This window comes from Podarcis melisellensis (assembly GCF_964234715.1).
Source record: "Podarcis melisellensis genome assembly, chromosome: 17".
Classification (NCBI taxonomy): Eukaryota; Metazoa; Chordata; class Lepidosauria; order Squamata; family Lacertidae; genus Podarcis; species Podarcis melisellensis.
In genome coordinates this window covers 12,412,210-12,425,131 of record NC_138534.1, presented here as the reverse complement: position 1 = coordinate 12,425,131, position 12,922 = coordinate 12,412,210, and the positions used below count along the sequence as shown (strand labels likewise).

General features: G+C 45.1%; 1 protein-coding gene across 6 annotated transcripts in view; it reads right to left on the bottom strand.

Annotated features, from left to right (window-relative positions):
* Nucleotides 1-12,097, bottom strand: part of GLIS3 (GLIS family zinc finger 3) — a 183,390-nt gene extending 171,293 nt beyond the window's left edge. Inside the window, exons 1-2 of one of the 6 annotated variants that reach the window (XM_081893934.1) lie at nucleotides 11,772-12,069; nucleotides 6,678-6,791 (exon numbers count right to left, since the gene is read on the bottom strand). The gene's annotated coding sequence lies outside the window, so the exon portion shown is untranslated. Of the gene's footprint in view, nucleotides 1-6,677; nucleotides 6,792-11,771 lie in introns of all 6 variants that reach the window. The other 5 variants (XM_081893936.1, XM_081893937.1, XM_081893938.1 and 2 more) reach the window with 5 other exon arrangements.
* Nucleotides 12,098-12,922: the final 825 nt, after the last annotated feature.

The window sequence follows — 12,922 nt, the reverse complement described above, 5'->3', positions numbered from 1 at the left end:
TGCAACTGGACCTAATGGTCAGGGGTCCCTTTACCTTTTCCACCACTCCACAACCACCCCTCTTCTACTCTGCTGAAAGTGCAAGGAGGATTTCAGAAGCTTCCTCCTTTGCTTGGTCACAGCTTGTCATCACTGGCGGAGGAAGGGGGTGTGGTGGGTGCGGCTCGCCCGGGTGTCATCCCTGAGGGGAGGTGACATCGCTGCATCCCCCGGGATGCTCACCACAGGCGGCGCCCCCCTGGGACACTCATCCCGCCGTCGGCTGCACAGGTGCCAGAGCAGCTAGCTCCACCTCTGCTTGTTATGTCATCTGAACTGACCAACTGTGGCTAATGTTAACTATGGTTTGTGTGAAACAAACAAAGCTGACACCATGGAAGAGAGAACAAGCTTGTTTTTGCCTGCTCTGGAGAGCAGAACTCAAACCAGTGGATTCAAGTTACAAGAACAGACCTTCCAAGTGTCTTTATTTTCTGGGGATGTCCCTGATTTAGAGAAGCCATCCCAGTTTCTGATTTGATCCTGGAATCTCTTTTCCTTAGGATGTCCCTATTTTCACTGGAGAGTATGGAGTTATCTGACCCCTGAGCCATCTGAAGGCAATTCTGTATAGGGAAGTTTTTAAAATGTTTTGTTATGTTTTTATATGTATGTAAGCTGCCCAGAATGGCTGGGGCATCCCAGTAAGATGTGTGCGGGTGGCGCTATGGGTTAAACCACAGAGCCTAGGACTTGCCAATCTGCAGGTTGGCGGTTCTAATCCCCGCGGTGGGGTGAGCTCCCGTTGCTCAGTCCCTACTCCTGCCAACCTAGCAGTTTGAAAGCGCGTCAAAGTGCAAGTAGATAAATAGGTACCGCTCCGGCGGAAGGTAAACGGCGTTTCCGTGCGCTGCTGTGGTTTGCCAGAAGCGGCTTAGTCATGCTGGCCACATTACCCATAAGCTGTCTGCAGACAAACGCCAGCTCCCTTGGCCTATAGAGCGAAATGAGTGCGCAACCCCAGAGTCAGTCACAATTGGACCTAATGGTCAGGGATCCCTTTACCCTTTACCTTTAAGCTGCCCAGAATGGCTGGGGCATCCCAATAAGATGTGTGGGGTATAAATAGTAGAATTATCATTATGGAATGGGATGTCCCTATTTTCATCGGAGAAATGTTGGAGGGTATGCAAGAAAGGAGAGTCCAACTAAACACCAGAAAAAAACTTTCTGACGCTAAGAGCTGTTTGACAATAGGACAGTTTCCCTCGGGAGGTTGTGAACTCTCCTACCTTGGAGGTTTTTAAGCAGAGTCTAGGTGGCCATCTGTCCGGGATGCTTTAGCTAAGATTGCAGGTCCTTCATTGCAGGTTTTTGGACTAGATGAGACTTGTGGTCCCTTCCAACGCTACAATTCTATGATTCTATGTATGTGCATGCATGGATAGCACCACATATAACAAAAAGCTCTGGTGCATTAAATTTACCAGTATGGTACATAAAATTAATCCATTCTCAATCATCCTCCACAGACCCAATATTAGCAATGAAGGCTTCCAGGTGCAGTTGAGCCCCTTTCCACAGAACCAAGGAAATCCCCAGTCCATCTTCTATCCCGTAGGCGCTGACTCCATGGAGCCTGAGGGGGCCCGAGCCCCCTCAAAAATTTGTTTGGGCCCCCCCAATAATTTAAGAAAATTATTAGTTATATTATGCTTTGTAAAATCACAAAATTATGTTGGTATTTTTTATTTTCCTTGTTTGACGATAGTTACCTTTTCAAATACATTCAGTAATGAGTTAAAACAAAGCCACTCCCGATCTAGAGAGGGGGTGGAGTTGCGGGCTCTCGACCCATCAACAATCTTGCGGGGCTGGCGTCAGCCCCGAGAGAAGCGGGGATTCCCCCTAGCTCATTAATATTCACCGCCCACGGCGGCAGCCAATCGGCTGCCGCAAAGGGTGGGCCCTCACACGTTCACTTAAGGTTGGGGCAGCCCGGGGCTCGCCCCTTTCGTTCCCCCAGCAGCAGCGGTTTGGAGGTCTTGGGCCCCCCCAATATTTTTTATAAGTCGGTATGGGCCCCCGCACCACCAATATTTTTTATAAGTCGGCGCCCCTGTTCTATCCCATTAATACCTTGATTTATGTCTGGTAGCAGTACAGCTCTTTAAGAATCAGTGTGGTGTGATTTCATTTTGCTACACTGCTCAGAACCCTGATACAGTGGTACCTAAAGTGGTGAAGCACCACTTTAGCTAATGGGGCCTCATGCTGCCGCCGCGCCGCCAGAGCACGATTTCTGTTCTTATCCTGAAGCAACATTCTTAACCTGAAGCACTATTTCTGGGTTAGCAGAGCCTGTAACCTGAAGCGTATGTAACCTGAAGCGTATGTAACCCGAAGTACCACTGTAGTCACATTCTATGCAGGTTGCAGCTTCCAGCTTCCTATGTAAAAAGCACATTGTAATGGTCTACTTGGAATGGATTGTTGTGACCAGGATATCCTGGTCCAGAAAGAATCCGGAGCTGGTGAATCAGCCAAAGCTTGAAACTGAAACCAATTCTGCCTCAAGTAACAGTAGTGAATCCAGGGGTACCCCTTCAGGAAGAGTGCAATCCACTCAAAACAGGTTACTTTCTCAAATCCCCAAGTCAGGGACCACCCACCATACCACCTCTGCTTTGCTCGGATTCAGTCTTAGGCTGGATTGAGACACATCAAAGAAGCATTTCAATTAAATGTATTGTAAACTTTGTATGAGAAATCGGGTTGGCAAAAACAGAACTTTCCAGCGCCATCTGGTGTCACAGATATACATCTGGTGTCACAGCATATACAGTGGTATAGTGATACCTCAGGTTAAGTACTTAATTCGTTCTGGAGTTCCATTCTTAACCTGAAACTGTTCTTAACCTGAAGCACCACTTTAGCTAATGGGGCCTCCTGCTGCTGCCGCACCGCCGGAGTACGATTTCTGTTCTTATCCTGAAGCAAAGTTCTTAACCTGAAGCACTGTTTCTGGGTTATCAGAGTCTGTAACCTGAAGCATATGTAACCTGAACCGTATGTAACCCGAGGTACCACTGTACCTTGGTTCTCAAACTTAATCAGTTCTGGAAGTCTGTTCCAAAACCAAAGCATTCCAAAACCAAGGCACACTTTCCCATAGAAAGCAATGCAAAATGGATTAATCCATTCCAGACTTTTAAAAACAACCCCTAAAACAGCAATTTAATATGAATTTTACTATCTAACGAGACCATTGATCCATAAAATGAAAGCAATAAACAATGTACTGCAGTCACATAATGAATCAGTCAGTAACTGAACTGGGTTCCACATAGTCACACATAAAAAAAGAGCCACAAAAACAAAAACACGAAGCAGACAAACCTCAGCATAACACTCAAAATGGAAGTGTAGCACTCAAATTGTCAGCGTAACACTCAAAACAGAGCATGTTTGGCTTCCAAAAAAAGTTTGCAAACTGGAACACTTACTTCCGGGTTTGCAGTGTTTGGGTTCCAAGTTGTTTGAGTACCAAGGCATTTGAGAACCAAGGTACCACTGTACAACGCACATAAAGCGCTTTTTCCTTGCCAATGTGGCTGAATCCTCAGTTTAAGTTTCTATGGACTAAAGCCCAGTTCATTGGATGCATCGATACAAATGTACATATATACATAGGAGTATAGAGATAATACAAATTGTGAAAAGTAGAGTGAAAGAGCCATGAAATGCAGGAGTTATAATCTGTGAATTTTATGCCAAATCTTTGTGTGTATGTGTGAGAGGGAGAACGAGAGAGAGAAACACAGTGACAATTAGCAACAGCAATAATTGGTGATAACACATGCTTCCAAGCTTTGCTAGATTAATTTACCAATCCTGAAGTGGGAGAGAAAACCTTCATCTTAATTGAGGGTGTTTCTGGACAGGGGCTTAATATCACAAATGTGTCATTTAAGCATTGCAAAAAGTTTGTTGGCAACCAGTTTATCTTTTCAGATTTTCTACAGAAAGGATAAATGCAGTTTAAATGTGGAGGAGGGATATTAGCTGCCATGCTGTGTTGATAATGTTATGTGAAGAATAGACAGTAAGAGAGCACTGATTTCACAATAAAAGCCCATCGGAGTCCTAATTGTATATCAAAAGGACCAAATCAAATTTACTGAGCTATAATTTATCACTAGATTTGAGTTATTTCTATTACAGACTTGAGCTCTGGCCATTAACTTCTACGTACAGGAGTGGCAGCAGAGGGAGGAATGGTTTCAATAACCAAAATAAGTTTTGAAACCATTGAAAATCAAGGCTACAAGAACATTTGGTTGCATTTCAAAATTAAGAGAAATATGTTTCTTCTTCAGGTTTGCAGAATCACCTTCTGTTTGCCCATATGTGTAATATTCTGCCGTGGGAGAATAGTGTAATAATAAGAGAGGGAAGGGTAGCTCTGTTAGGCTGCATAAATTTATTGTTATTATTTCATCCACAGCAGTTTATAGATAATTTAGATCAGTGGTGACATCATAAATGGTGACTGCAGAATGGATCTGCAGTTAACATGGGAGCCAGCTTCTAGGTAAGGTAAAGGGTAAAGGGACCCCTGACCATTAGGTCCACTCGTGGCCGACTCTGGGGTTGTGGCGCTCATCTTGCTTTATTGGCCGAGGGAGCCGGCGTACAGCTTCCGGGTCATGTGGCCAGCATGACTAAGCCACTTCTGGCAAACCAGAGCAGCGCACAGAAATGCCGTTTACCTTCCCGCCGGAGCGGTACCTATTTATCTACTTGCACTTGACGTGCTTTCAAACTGCTAGGTTGGCAGGAGCAGGGACTGAGCAACGGGAGCTCACCCCATCGCGGGGATTCAAACCGCTGACCTTCTGATCAGCAAGTCCTAGTTTCTGTGGTTTAACCCACAGCACCACCCGCGTCCCCAGCTTCTAGGTGCCACCCCCCAAAAAAACCCCACTAAACAACACTCCAGCCCCAGGGCTTGGTTTCTATGAAGTGATGCTCTAATGCTTAGGTCTGTAGAGAAACCATGTTGATTTGAAAGCCCAGCCTCCTCGTGCCAGATATGTGTAGAGCTGGCTATCCTGCTCTGTGATAGGGAAATAAACTTTGCATGTGCCTAATAGCATTCTCCTCCTTAATGTAACTTCACATGTTCCAGGAGATGTTGGGGGGATGAAGAAGAGTTTGGATTTGATATCCCGCTTTATCACTACCCGAAGGAGTCTCAAAGTGGCTAACATTCTCCCTTCCCTTCCTCCCCCACAACAAACACTCTGTGAGGTGAGTGTGGCTGAGAGACTTCAAAGAAGTGTGACTGGCCCAAGGTCACCCAGCAGCTGCATGTGGAGGAGCGGAGACGCGAACCCGGTTCCCCAGATTACGAGACTACCGCTCTTAACCACTACACCACACTGGCTCTCATGATGCTCTGAGGGCTGAAAGACAGACCGTCTTCCAACAAAAGATTGAGACCAGGACACAAGACTGATCAGGATCTGCCCTATTCCTGGGACCAGGGCTTTTTTTCCAGTCAGAACCTCAGTTATGGCACCTCTCAGGTGGGTGCCATTGTCAATATAAGAGAACAAGGGAGGTATTCGTGGTGAATTCCAGCCCCTCTTTTTCTAAAAAATAGGCACTGCCTGTGACTGTAATTTGTTCTGTTTGAATACTGAATTTTGGATTCTTTTGACCCACCCGAGGACCTGCTGGTAATAAATTTAATCATCACTATCCGCATGGGCCACTAGACACCTTCAATACAGTCAAGTCAGTGATACCATCATTCCCAAGAGATTTGCAGATCATTTCCAAGTCAAATTAATGACCAGTGACAATTGGTAAAGGCTACAACATGAAGCTACTTCTCTATTAAGCACCTATCAGTCCTTTCTGGCATTTATTTTATTAGAATAACAATATGCATATTTAAGAGCCAAACTAGAAATGACTTGGGAAATCTGTGATGAGGATCTTTTAAATAATAATAATAATAATAATAATAATAATAATAATAATAATAATAATAATCAGCCACTCTGGAAGAAGGTTTTCATCTTTTTCTCTTATTTACTTTCTACAGTATTAACCCATCCTAGCTGCTATTCGCTGCGAAGGAGAGTAAATACAAGGACAGCATCTGAACCTGGATTTTCTGTTTTCTAATAACAGCTTTAATCAGCTGAGGATTTGCATCCCAGAAAGGACCTGGGAAGAAAAGGCTAAGCACACTTTCAGAGTTCTACTTCCCTCATTGTCAAAGCAGTTTTGCAGGAATGCTAATTCACAAACAATATAGTAGATCCTAATTAGATTCTCTCTCCCCCTCCCCACCTATTTTGGCCCTGACTGTGCCCAGATAGCAAAAACTGTGTGGTTTAAAAAGTCAGATTTTTACAGCCACCCACCCCACCACAACTACCACTAAGACATGGCCATAATCATTTGCTATTTCAAAGGGGGGAAAGAGGGAAAAGGAGAGATATGGATTCATATTTTTAAAAATAGTTCCTAGACAGAATTGAAATGAACACATTCAAAATGCAACTCGCTTAAAAACGCCACGCTGTTCTATGGAGAGATCCGGTTTAAATAAAAGCCATTCTCCCATGGTCAGTTCTGCACACGCTGCAGTAATCATGCCAAATTTCACTCAGTCCACTTACCAATATCACAGAGCTTGAAGGAGGGATACAAAGAAGGAAGGCTCTTAAGGAAACCCACAAATTGCACCTCCTGACTCCTTTCACTGCTTGTCAAATCCTGCCCTTTGTAGATTTCTGTAAAGGACACATAGGAAGTAAAACAAGAAGCTGCCTTATTTGAAGCCAGACCCAGCTCAGTATGATCTACACACTGACTTGAATAAAATATATATGGGGGGGCCAAGTAACAGTGGCGTAGCGTGGGGGGTGCAGGGGGGCCGGCCGCGCCGGGCGCAACATCTGGGGGTTAGGGTTAGGGAGCGCAAATCCACGGGCTAGGGGGCGCCAATTACTTGCCTTGCCCCGGGTGCTGACAACCCACGCCACGCCACTGCCAAGTAAGCCCTACCTCGCATAATCAATTGCATGATGTGGTACATGGACACCATTTGAATGGTAATGCCCATCAATTGGGTGGGGGGCTCAAATATTTTATTGGGGACGGTGAAGACCCCTTAGTCCTTAGGAGTTGGCTCCTAAGCCGACAACAGCTCTCCAAGGTTTCAGACAGAGAACTTTCACAGCCCTATCTGGAGATTCTGGGGATGGGACATGAGGCCTGTTTCATAGAATCAAAGTTGGAAGAGACCCTGAGGATCATCTGGTCCAACCCTCTGCAATGCAGGAATATGCAGTTTTCCCCTACAGGGATCAAACTTACAACCTTGGCATTCTCAGAACCATGCTCTAACCCACTGAACTACTGAGACCTTTGAATACAGAGCAGATGATCTACCATGGGACTATGACCTTTCCCCCTATAAGACTCACTTTTTCCCTCCTAAAAAGTAAGGGGAAATGTCTGTGCGTCTTATGGAGCGGATGCAGGCTGCGCAGCTATCCCAGAAGCCAGAACAACAAGAGGGACTGCGCAGCGATCCCTCTTGATGTTCTGGCTTCTGAGATTCAGAATATTTTTTTTCTTGTTTTCCTCCTCCAAAAACTAGGTGTGTCCTGTGGTCTGGTGCGTCTTATAGAGCAAAAAATACGGTAGTTAAGAGGATTGCCACAGAAAGTAAAAGGGAAACTAGCTCAATTCTGGTTGTCTATATTTTCAATGCTAAGGCATCCCACATTTAGGGGGCAGGGGATCAGCATATGATAGAAATCTTCAGATGTTTCTTCTGCGTCATGGAAACCAATTACGAATTACTGACAAGCACACTGCAAAGTTTACATCTGAAGCAGGCCCAATCTATTGCCTCTGGATACATCGTGGGACAAACACTAACTTGCCCTCTCTACTGTCCGTGGTTTCTGAGCTATTATAGGAGTGTGGTGATGACTGCTTCTCTGTGTGGCCAATGATGCACAGTGATGACATCCTCACTATGCCGATAGATAGGTTATGCAAAACAATGGGCACTTCAATTGTTGCTATTTTCTTTTTTATATATATATAAGATATTTATTAAAAATTTTAGAGGCACAAAAATAGAAAACAAAAAACATCATTTTAAACAAAAAAAAAATAAAATACAAAAAATAAAAAATAAAAAGAACAAGCAGAAAATTAAAACCCATTAAGCAAAAAGAAAAAACAAGGAAAAATACAACAAATCTTCCCATTACTTCTTTCATTAGCTTATTTCCCTGACCTCCTCACACCTCCCTTTTTTGTATTCTAGGTCAATTATCCATTCCAGCAAATCCTTTCCCCTTTTTCAAATTTTGGTCCTGTAATTTATCTTGATATTAATATAACTTTGCTTCCCCTCCTTTCACCAATTAACAGTCTGTTTTTTCCTAAATCTTTGTAACATTTCTGCTAAAATCACATAAATTCATTCCAACGTCATTCTAACATTCATTAATTTTGCAATGTTTCTGTAAATAGTCTTTAAATTTCTTCCAATCTTCCTCCACCGACTCTCAATTGTTGCTATTTTCAGATGGGATTCAGTCACATATCAGCAAATTTGGGTTGTACAATTAAAACTGATTTGGTGCTCCTGCACAACAAACGTGCTTTCCCCCCCAAACCAGACTTTTTATGATATGGAAAGTGATGAGAAAATGCATTAAAGTGTGGGATAATGATGAGTTGATGCAACATGGTATAAAGAATGAATGGTCAATGAATAGCCAGTGCCATCTAACCTCCGTGCAAACTTTGCACAAACAAATTAAGATGCACGTTCACTAAATAGGTTTTCTGGAAGTGACCAATGGTAAGACTTCAGTCTTAAGCATATACAGTCGTACCTTGGTTCTCAAACGGAATCCATTATGGAAGTCCGTTCGACTTCAGAAAACGTTTGAAAACCAAGACACAGCTTCCAGTTGGCCGCAGGAGCTTCCTGCACTCAGAAGCCGTGGAAGCCGCGTCGGACGTTCTGCTTCCAAAAAACGTTCGCAAACCGGAACACTCACTTCTGGGTTTGCGGCGTTCGGGAGCCAAAACGTTTGAGAACTAAGCTGTTCGAAAACCAATTTACTATGGGTAAAGTCTCACTGCCCTCATTAGCACTTAAAGGTAACGGCAAAGGAACCCCTGACCATTAGGTTCAGTAGTGGCCGACTCTGGGATTGCAGTGCTCATCTCGCTTTATTGGCCTAGGGAGCCGGCGTACAGCTTCCGGGTCATGTGGCCAGCATGACTAAGCCGCTTCTGACGAACCAGAGCAGCGCATGGAAATGCCATTTACCTTCCCGCCAGAGTGGTACCTATTTATCTAATTACACTTTGATGTACTTTCGAACTGCTAGGTTGGCAGGAGCAGGGACCGAGCAACGGGAGCTCACCCCGTCACGGAGATTCGAACTGCCATACTTCTGATTGGCAAGTCCTAGGCTCTGTGGTTTAACCCATAGCACCACCCACGTCTCTCATTAGCACTTACTTTTTGCATTGGCCTGTGACCTCCATTGTTATAAACAGTCCTAGGATCCTTTCCTCTATCTAGCTCCCATTTCTTTCTTAATGAAAATTACCTGCCTCTCTTGTTAAAGAAGGATAGAACTTTCTTTATGTATGCTACAACAGCAGCAAGAATACTTAGTGCAAAGTACTGGAAGACACAAGATCTACCCACCTTGGAAGAATGGCAGATGAAAGTTATAGGCTATATGGAATTGGCGGAAATGACTGGCAGAATCTGAGACCAGGGAGAAGAGTCGGTGGAAGAAGATTGGAAGAAATTTAAAGATTATTTACAGAAACATTGTAAAATTAAGGAATGTTAGAAGGATGCTGGAATGAAGTTATGTGGTTTTAGCAGTAACGTTATAAAGGATTAAGTAAAAATGGATTGTTAATGGGTGAGAATGTAAAGTTACAATATATTAAAATAAATTATTAAGATAAAAACAAAGATGGAAAGGATTTGCTGAAATAACTAATTGAATTAGAATACAAAAAAGGGAGGTGTGAGGAGGTCAAGGAAACAAGCAAATGAAAGATAAGACATGGAAAGATTGACTTGTTTTTTTAATTGTTTTTATTCTTTTTTGTTTTTCTGTTTTTCTTTTTCTTTACCTTTTGTAATTTTTTGAAATCTTAATAAATATTTTTTTTTTTAAGAAAATTACCTGCCTCTGTGGAGAGTGCCATAATCAGAGTATCCTTTCTGGGGACGGACTGGGTGTGAACCTGGTCAAGTTTCTAAAATATATTCACATAATTCCAAGCAAGCCTGGTATGAGAGGATAGCACTCTTGACATGCTCTAAGACATTATCTATTAGTATTACTTCAAATGTTCTAAGATTTTTTGTACCTTTGGAGGTACAAAATGATTGCTTGGAGAAGTTGGATTAAAGCAGCCATGTGCCTTAGATTCAAAGCTACATGTGCCAAGAGTTGCTGTGAGGATGAAAAAGTAATAGCAACAGTCTTCCACAACTTGCAAAACCATCATACGACATACAGTGGTACCTCGGGTTACAGACACTTCAGGTTACAAACGCTGCAGGTTACAGACTCCGCTAACCCAGAAAATAGTACCTCGGGTTAAGAACTTTGCTTCAGGATGAGAACAGAAATCGCACGATGGCGGCACGGCAGCAGCGGGAGACCCCATTAGCTAAAGTGGTACCTCAGGTTAAGAACAGTTTCAGGTGTAGAACGGACCTCCAGAACGAATTAAGTTCTTAACCTGAGGTACCACTGTACCTGGGGGGGGGGGGCAGAAACCCATCTCACTGGAGATGTTTACACTACAGTACTTAGAATTTAGCCCTGTATTTCCTCTTCCCCCCTATTTTTTGTTACAGAATTTCACTAGAGTAAGCCTGCAGAGAGTCATCTACTACTCTGCCCAGACTTTTCTGAGAACTCCATGTTCAACATAGTAGAGACTAGCAAGAATAAACACACCTGAAACACAGAGAGATTACCAAGGCTACCACTAGTCACTATCTTAGATTTCAAGTTCTTATAGGCATCCGTAGAAGCAAAGCAAACGCGGGAGGGGAGGAATGGTTAGCCCCGTTTAATCATCAACAAGATGACAAATCTCCCGAAGGGAATATTTGTCTCAACTTTTTCAGACATTGTTCTCTTCCTTCCCATTTCAGCAGCAGGCTTTGAAAAACTTGAGAAAGCGAAAACGAGAAGAGAGAGAGCCCTAAGGTTAAATCCGAAAGGAATTCAGGAAAGTTTGGAGCGGGGTGGCGGGGGGCGAATCAACCATGGCAAATTAAAATATACTCCCGTGGAAAGAAGGACGGGAACTTTACATCGTCCAGAATAGGGAGAAGTTGTTGAAGCGAGGGCTTGAGAGGGGGGCATTCCTGTTTTCCCTGAAGACGTGGCCGTGCTCTCGGGCATATTAGGTGTCACTCCGAACATGCCCATCATCGCGCTGGCGCATCGATGCGCCTTCAAGCCGCCGTCGAGGAAGCGCCTCTTCCATTGGGGAAAAGGCGTCTTCCTTCCATCTGCCCGCTTCCCCTTCTCCTTCCCCTAAACTCTCCGCGCCCCAGACCGCTTTGTTTTGCTCGCCGGGACTTCCACGCGCGGTTCCTGACCACCGCGCGTCGCCCATGCAGCGCCCCCTGCGCGCCGCCTTCCCACGCGCAAGGAATGCCGCGTCCCCTCCGCGCAATTACGCACTCTCTCCGCTGCCCTCGCTCGCCCGATCTTCGGCCCCTTCTTCGGACTCGCCAGCTGCCCGGGGACCACGAAGGCGCCCGCGCTCCGCCCGCCGCTCCGCCCGAGAAGCCGCTGCGTCGTGCGCCCTCCCCGGCGGTTCTGAAGGGCGTCCCTTCGCCGCGCTGCGCCCAGGGGGAGCCCGCTTTCCGCGCCCGCCCCCTTCGCCTGGGGCGCAGCTGAGCAAAGTTCCTATGGCAGCGTCCGCTTCGCCAGGTAACCCGGTTGCCCACAACAAAGCGCCAGGTGCTGCTCGGCGGCCGAGCGCGGCGCCCCCGATCTGCCGCCTGCCTCCTTCTCAGACGAGAATGACAAGCACCACTTATGGGGAGGGGGCTGGGGGCTGGGGCTGGCCAAGTTCAAGCACGCGCGCGACGCGGGTCTCCCACCTGTCCGGCCCCCTTGGGAGAGGCTCTCGGTTGGAGCAGGAATATTTTCCGAAGAGGGAGCCGGAAGGTGGAGATTGCGAAGGGATGTTCGCTTTCTTTCTTTCTTTCTTTCTTTCTTTCTTTCTTTCTTTCTTTCTTTCTTTCTTTCTTTCTTTCTTTCTTTCTTTCTTTCTTTCTTTCTTTCTTTCTTTCTTCCTTCCTTCCTTCCTTCCTTCCTTCCTTCCTTCCTTCCTTCCTTCCTTCCTTCCTTCCTTCCTTCCTTCCTTCCTTCCTTCCTTTCTTTCTGGACCCTGATCTCCTCCTCCTTCTGGAACCGTCCCGTTCTCCTTGCTTTCTCGCTTTAGACTTTCCCCTCTCAAGTTGGGGTACAGGTAGCGTTGCCATACAGTGGTACCTCGGGTTAAGTACTTAATTCGTTCCGGAGGTCCGTTCTTAACCTGAAACTGTTCTTAACCTGAAGCACCACTTTAGCTAATGGGGCCTCCTGCTGCTGCCGCTGCGATTTCTGCTCTCATCCTAAAGCAAAGTTCTTAACCCGAGGTACTATTTCTGGGTTAGCGGAGTCTGTAACCTGAAGCGTCTGTAACCCGAGGTACCACTGTATGAAGGCAGCCCTGTTTAGGGAAGCTTTTAATATTTGATAGGTTATTGTATTTTAGTGTTTTGTTGGAAGCCGCCCAGAGTGGCTGGGGAAACCCAGCCAGATGGGTGGGGTATAAATAAATT